Below are 8,335 nucleotides of genomic sequence, written 5' to 3'. Positions count from 1 at the left end.
CAGGCGTTGGCGGAACTCGGATACCCAGGAGGAGGCACCTAAGCCAAAGGCTCGGCCCGGAACCAGCTGACAGTGCTGGAACCAGGTGGTGGACCCGAAGGCCCACAGGAGAGGAGAGAACAGCTAGGCCGCGAGGCAGCCGCAGTTACCGAACCCCAACAGTCCTACAGGGGGAGCTGGGCCTACTGGCACTACAGAACCAGCCTTGACTACCAGTTCACGCAGCCCACATAGGAAGCTCCTAAACTGGAGGCACCCTGGAGTTGGCTAACTCGACCGCAACACGACGGGGCAAGCATAGGCGTCTCAGTGAGCTTGACACAACCCGGAAACAGCTGACGGTGCTGAAACCAGGCTTGGCACGAGGGAGTACCTGTGACAAGAACACTGCCGAGAACCAGCTGGCGGTGCTGGAACCCAGATGCGTTGCCTTGCCTATTAAAGATTGTCTTCCTAGAGCCCCAACTAGCGGTGTTGGAGCAAAGGGTAAGCAGGGGGAGATGAGTGTAGGCCGAAGCCTGCACTGGAGGCAGCTTTGTGTCTGCGTTGCGTTTACAGGACACTTTGCCGGCTACACACTGGGGGAACAGCTGGCGTTGCTGAACCCCACTAACACAATGGCGTGTGTTTTTCTCTGTGCAGCTAGCACTTGCGGGCAAAAACTAGCGATGTTAGAGCCCGTGTTGAAGCAGGAGGAAGAGGAGAGGAGCAGAGTGTAGGCCGAAGCCTAGTTGAACCAATTTCAAAGGAAACCTTTAACCCCCCCTCAGGTGTTACAAAGTACAAGAGACACACCTTGTGCAGTATTAATGCTGCACAAGTGAAAGGTTGCTCTATTAATTTGTCTACTTGCACACGCTGAATGAAAGACGTACACAATTTACCCCATTCTACAGTCAAACTGTAGTGGATGCGTGACTTGGTTTTTTGATGAGACGCAGCACAGGTGTCCAAAATAACGCCTTGGTGCTTGGCGCAGCTTCCTGAGTGTTGTTATTTGCTGTACAGGAGTCTGCGCTCTTGTGTTATGGGAAAAAACAAAATCCAGCTCACCATACCGACATTCCCAAGAGCTCGGAGCACGGAACCGCTGTGTCAGGGTGTAGACGAACAGGAAAGAGAAGGAGATCCAGCTCAACGAAATAGTGAAAAATCCATAGTTTATTTCACTTAAAATATAGTGAAAGGACAAAACATCAGCATGCAAAAAAATATTATAAAACCAAGGTCAACGCGTTTCCGGTGACTAAGCACCCTTAATCATGATACCTGGTACAAGACATGTCTATACTTTTATACTAGTATCCGGTTATCGCTCCGGTGCTGCAATTGGTGGAATTGTCTAATCAAGCAAAAATAGACACACATGATAATGGAAGCAAGACAAGCTTGATAGAAGCACAAAAACAAATGTTTAAGTTAAACAAAAAAGCAGAGAAAACAGAAATAGCATAAGATACAAAAACTATATACAAAATGAAAAATGAAATAACATTACCATAATCATTGAATAAATCCAAAAATATAATGGTAAAATAATATGTACAGTGTCATATGTTGTGAACCCACATAACAATATAAAGCTTGAGTTGCTAGATATTATTTGTAAACCCTCGGAATACTAATAAAATGCCCTAGTACCTTTATACATAGCGGGTTCACATACCCGCTATGTATAAAGGTACTAGGGCATTTTATTAGTATTCCGAGGGTTTACAAATAATATCTAGCAACTCAAGCTTTATATTGTTATGTGGGTTCACAACATATGACACTGTACATATTATTTTACCATTATATTTTTGGATTTATTCAATGATTATGGTAATGTTATTTCATTTTTCATTTTGTATATAGTTTTTGTATCTTATGCTATTTCTGTTTTCTCTGCTTTTTTGTTTAACTTAAACATTTGTTTTTGTGCTTCTATCAAGCTTGTCTTGCTTCCATTATCATGTGTGTCTATTTTTGCTTGATTAGACAATTCCACCAATTGCAGCACCGGAGCGATAACCGGATACTAGTATAAAAGTATAGACATGTCTTGTACCAGGTATCATGATTAAGGGTGCTTAGTCACCGGAAACGCGTTGACCTTGGTTTTATAATATTTTTTTGTATGCTGATGTTTTGTCCTTTCACTATATTTTAAGTGAAATAAACTATGGATTTTTCACTATTTCGTTGAGCTGGATCTCCTTCTCTTTCCTGCTCTTGTGTTATCCCTTGGCAATGCCCTGTTAGCGCTGCCCATCTTATGACATCATTTCATGTTGGCCGGTGCGGTTAACGATGGCCATAAATCCCAGACCCACAGTGTCTTTTCATAAAGCCACACTGCGGTGCTGGGATTCGTGGCCTTGAGCAGTAAATATTTTGGCCGCTCACACACGTCCTTACACCTGCTTCAGACTGGGCGGCCTCTGCTGATCCCTTCTCGCATGCCGCGGCCATGAGGCTGCACAGTCTGAAGAAGGCGGAAGGAGATGAGTTAAGACAGGCGAAGATATGCACTGCTCGTGCCCATCAATCACACCCTCGCAGTCAAAATAAGTAAGACAACGAGGAGCATTTTATTCAGGCAGGGCGGACGAACAGGCGCAACTAGCCAACCAATGATGTCAGAAGACGGGAAGCGCTACCAAGGGGGGTGCTGCGTATCATTAGAAAGGAAAGTCACACCTCAGGGACAGTGGAATGGTCTCAAAGAGACAAATTTTGTACGTGTTGAGTTCCACGTGGGCAAGGAGAAAACATCAGCCACCTTGTACAAATGCAGCAGTACTGCTGTACAAGGTGGCTGTTATACATAGAAACACCTGGGGGTGGGGGCCAGGCTCCCTTCAATTTCAGTTCATGTGCCTGCGTGGCGTTTGCAGGTCACGTTGCAAGCTACACAGCAGGGGAACAGCTGGCGTTGCTGAACCCCACTGACACATTGACTGGTGTTTTTCTCTGTGCAGATCGCATGTCCGGGCAAAAACTGGCGGTGTTAGAGCCCAGGGTCAGCAGGAGGAGGAGAGGAGCAAAGTGTAGGCCGAAGCCTGCACTGGTGGCAGCTTTTGGTCGGTTGTGCCAGCGTGGCTTGTGCTGGACACGATGCCGGCTACACAGCGGGGAAACAGCTGGCGGTGCTGAACCCCACTAACACATTGGCTGGTGTTTTTCTCTGTGCAGCTAGCATTTCCGGGCAAAAACTAGCGTTGTTAGAGCCCAGGGTCAGCAGGAGGAGGAGAGGAGCAGAGTGTAGGCCGAAGCCTAGTTGAACCAATTTCAAAGGTTACCTTTAACCCCCCCTCAGGTGTTACAAAGTACAAGAGCCACTCCTTCTGCAGCATTAATGCTGCACAAGTAAAAGGTTGCTCTATTAATTCGTCTACTTGCACACGCTGAATGCAACACGTACACTATTTAGCCCATTATACTGTTAAACAGTAGTGGAGGCGTGACTTGTCTTTTTAAAGAAAAGCAGCACAGGTGTCGAAAATAACACCTTTTTGCATGGGCGCAGCTTCCTGAGCGTTGTTAGTTGCTGTACAGGAGTCTGCGCTCTTGTGATCCCTTGGCTATGCGCTGTGAGCGCTTCCTGTCTTATGACCTCATTTCATGTTGGCCGTTGCGGTTAGCGGTGGACATGAATCCCAGACCCACAGTGTTTTTTTAAAAAATCACACTGCGGTGCTGGGATTCTTGCCCTTGTGCACTAAATATGTTTGCCGCTCACACATGTCCTTACACCTGCTTCAGACTGGGCGGCCTCATCTGATCCCTTATCGCATGCCGCGGCCATGAGGACACCCAGTCTGAAGAAGGCGGAAGGAGGTGACTTAAAACAGGCGAACATATGCACTGCACATGCCCATCAATAACACCCTCGCATCCAAAATATGAGACAACGAGGGGCGTTGTGTCGGGCAGGGCGGACGCACAGGCACAGGCAGCCAACCAATGATGTCAGAAGACGGGCAGCGCTAACAATGGGGGTGCTGCGTGTCATTAAAAAGGAAAGTCACACCTCAGGGACATTAGCATTGGTCTCTAATGAGACAAATTTTGTACGTGTTGAGTTCCACGTGGGCAAGGAGAAAACATCAGCCACCTTGTACAAATGCAGCAGTACTGCTGTACAAGGTGGCTGTTATACATAGAAACACCTGGGGGTGGGGGCCAGGCTCCCTTCAATTTCAGTTCATGTGCCTGCGTGGCGTTTGCAGGTCACGTTGCAAGCTACACAGCAGGGGAACAGCTGGCGTTGCTGAACCCCACTGACACATTGACTGGTGTTTTTCTCTGTGCAGATCGCATGTCCGGGCAAAAACTGGCGGTGTTAGAGCCCAGGGTCAGCAGGAGGAGGAGAGGAGCAAAGTGTAGGCCGAAGCCTGCACTGGTGGCAGCTTTTGGTCGGTTGTGCCAGCGTGGCTTGTGCTGGACACGATGCCGGCTACACAGCGGGGGAACAGCTGGCGTTGCTGAACCCCACTAACACATTGGCTGGTGTTTTTCTCTGTGCAGCTAGCATTTCCGGGCAAAAACTAGCGGTGTTTGAGCCCAGGGTCAGCAGGAGGAGGAGAGGAGCAAAGTGTAGGCCAAAGCCTGCACTGGTGGCAGCTTTTGGTCGGTTGTGCCAGCGTGGCTTTTGCTGGACACGATGCCGGCTACACAGCGGGGGAACAGCGGGCGTTGCTGAACCCCACTAACACATTGGCTGGTGTTTTTCTCTGTGCAGCTAGCATTTCCGGGCAAAAACTAGCGTTGTTAGAGCCCAGGGTCAGCAGGAGGAGGAGAGGAGCAGAGTGTAGGCCGAAGCCTAGTTGAACCTATTTCAAAGGTTACCTTTAACCCCCCCCTCAGGTGTTGCAAGGTACAAGAGCCACACCTTGTGCAGCATTAATGCTGCACAAGTAAAAGGTTGCTCTATTTAATTTGCTCCTTGCACACGATGAATAAAACACGTACACTATTTAGCCCATTATACTGTCAAACAGTAGTGGAGGCGTGACTTTCCTTTTTACGGAGATGCAGCACAGGTGTCAAAATTAACACATAGCTGCTGTGCGCAGATTCCTGAGCATTGTTATTTGCTGTACAGGAGTCTGCGCTATTGTGTGATCCCTTGGCCATGCGCTGTGAGCGCTTACTGTCTTCTGACCTCATTTTATGTTGGCCGTTGCGGTTAGCGATGGACATGAATCCCAGACCCACAGTGTGTTTTCAAAAAATCACACTGCGTGGCTGGGGTTCGTGGCCTTGTGCAGTAAATATGTTTGACGCTCACACATGTCCTTACACCTGCTTCAGACTGGGCGGCCTCATCTGATCCCTTATCGCCTGCCGCGGCCATGAGGACACCCAGTCTGAAGAAGGCGGAAGGAGATGAGTGAACACAGGCAAACATATGCACTGCACATGCCCATCAATCACACCCTCGCTGTCCAAAAAAATAAGACACCGAGGGGCGTTGTTTCGAGCAGGGGAGATGCACAGGCGCAGCCAGCTAACCAATGATGTCAAAAGACGGGCAGCGCTAACAAGGGTGGTGCTGCGTGTCATTACAAAGGAAAGTCACACCTCAGGGACATTGTAATGGTCTCTAATGAGACACATTTTGTACGTGTTGAGTTCCACGTGGGCAAGGAGAAAAAGTCAGCCACCTTGTACAAATGCAGCAGTACTGCTGTACAAGGTGGCTGTTATACATAGAAACACCTGGGGGTGGGGGGCAGGCTCCCTTCAATTTCAGTTCATGTGCCTGCGTGGCGTTTGCAGGTCACGTTGCAAGCTACACAGCAGGGGAACAGCTGGCGTTGCTGAACCCCACTGACACATTGACTGGTGTTTTTCTCTGTGCAGATTGCATGTCCGGGCAAAAACTAGCGGTGTTAGAGCCCAGGGTCAGCAGGAGGAGGAGAGGAGCAAAGTGTAGGCCGAAGCCTGCACTGGTGGCAGCTTTTGGTCGGTTGTGCCAGCGTGGCTTGTGCTGGACACGATGCAAGCTACACAGCAGGGAAACAGCTGGCGTTGCTGAACCCCACTAACACATTGGCTGGTGTTTTTCTCTGTGCAGCTAGCATTTCCGGGCAAAAACTAGCGGTGTTTGAGCCCAGGGTCAGCAGGAGGAGGAGAGGAGCAAAGTGTAGGCCGAAGCCTGCACTGGTGGCAGCTTTTGGTCGGTTGTGCCAGCGTGGCTTTTGCTGGACACGATGCCGGCTACACAGCGGGGGAACAGCGGGCGTTGCTGAACCCCACTAACACATTGGCTGGTGTTTTTCTCTGTGCAGCTAGCATTTCCGGGCAAAAACTAGCGTTGTTAGAGCCCAGGGTCAGCAGGAGGAGGAAAGGAGCAGAGTGTAGGCCGAAGCCTAGTTGAACCTATTTCAAAGGTTACCTTTAACCCCCCCCTCAGGTGTTGCAAGGTACAAGAGCCACACCTTGTGCAGCATTAATGCTGCACAAGTAAAAGGTTGCTCTATTTAATTTGCTCCTTGCACACGATGAATAAAACACGTACACTATTTAGCCCATTATACTGTCAAACAGTAGTGGAGGCGTAACTTTCCTTTTTACGGAGATGCAGCACAGGTGTCAAAATTAACACATAGCTGCTGTGCGCAGATTCCTGAGCGTTGTTATTTGCTGTACAGGAGTCTGCGCTATTGTGTGATCCCTTGGCCATGCGCTGTGAGCGCTTACTGTCTTCTGACCTCATTTTATGTTGGCCGTTGCGGTTAGCGATGGACATGAATCCCAGACCCACAGTGTGTTTTCAAAAAATCACACTGCGTGGCTGGGATTCGTGGCCTTGTGCAGTAAATATGTTTGACGCTCACACATGTCCTTACACCTGCTTCAGACTGGGCGGCCTCATCTGATCCCTTATCGCCTGCCGCGGCCATGAGGACACCCAGTCTGAAGAAGGCGGAAGGAGATGAGTGAACACAGGCAAACATATGCACTGCACATGCCCATCAATCACACCCTCGCTGTCCAAAAAAATAAGACACCGAGGGGCGTTGTTTCGAGCAGGGGAGATGCACAGGCGCAGCCAGCTAACCAATGATGTCAAAAGACGGGCAGCGCTAACAAGGGTGGTGCTGCGTGTCATTACAAAGGAAAGTCACACCTCAGGGACATTGTAATGGTCTCTAATGAGACACATTTTGTACGTGTTGAGTTCCACGTGGGCAAGGAGAAAAAGTCAGCCACCTTGTACAAATGCAGCAGTACTGCTGTACAAGGTGGCTGTTATACATAGAAACACCTGGGGGTGGGGGGCAGGCTCCCTTCAATTTCAGTTCATGTGCCTGCGTGGCGTTTGCAGGTCACGTTGCAAGCTACACAGCAGGGGAACAGCTGGCGTTGCTGAACCCCATGTCCGGGCAAAAACTAGCGGTGTTAGAGCCCAGGGTCAGCAGGAGGAGGAGAGGAGCAAAGTGTAGGCCGAAGCCTGCACTGGTGGCAGCTTTTGGTCGGTTGTGCCAGCGTGGCTTTTGCTGGACACGATGCCGGCTACACAGCAGGGAAACAGCTGGCGTTGCTGAACCCCACTAACACATTGGCTGGTGTTTTTCTCTGTGCAGCTAGCATTTCCGGGCAAAAACTAGCGGTGTTAGAGCCCAGGGTCAGCAGGAGGAGGAGAGGAGCAAAGTGTAGGCCGAAGCCTGCACTGGTGGCAGCTTTTGGTCGGTTGTGCCAGCGTGGCTTGTGCTGGACACGATGCAAGCTACACAGCAGGGAAACAGCTGGCGTTGCTGAACCCCACTAACACATTGGCTGGTGTTTTTCTCTGTGCAGCTAGCATTTCCGGGCAAAAACTAGCGTTGTTAGAGCCCAGGGTCAGCAGGAGGAGGAGAGGAGCAGAGTGTAGGCCGAAGCCTAGTTGAACCAATTTCAAAGGTTACCTTTAACCCCCCCTCAGGTGTTACAAAGTACAAGAGCCACTCCTTCTGCAGCATTAATGCTGCACAAGTAAAAGGTTGCTCTATTAATTTGTCTACTTGCACACGCTGAATGCAACACGTACACTATTTAGCCCATTATACTGTTAAACAGTAGTGGAGGCGTGACTTGTCTTTTTAAAGAAAAGCAGCACAGGTGTCGAAAACAACACCTTTTTGCATGGGCGCAGCTTCCTGAGCGTTGTTAGTTGCTGTACAGGAGTCTGCGCTCTTGTGATCCTTTGGCCATGCGCTGTGAGCGCTTCCTGTCTTATGACCTCATTTCATGTTGGCCGTTGCGGTTAGCGGTGGACATGAATCCCAGACCCACAGTGTGTTTTTAAAAAATCACACTGCGGTGCTGGGATTCGTGCCCTGGTGCACTAAATATGTTTGCCGCT

Source organism: Ranitomeya imitator, chromosome 4 (assembly GCF_032444005.1).
Source record: "Ranitomeya imitator isolate aRanImi1 chromosome 4, aRanImi1.pri, whole genome shotgun sequence".
NCBI classification, from domain to species: Eukaryota; Metazoa; Chordata; class Amphibia; order Anura; family Dendrobatidae; genus Ranitomeya; species Ranitomeya imitator.
This window is presented reverse-complemented; position numbering follows the sequence as displayed.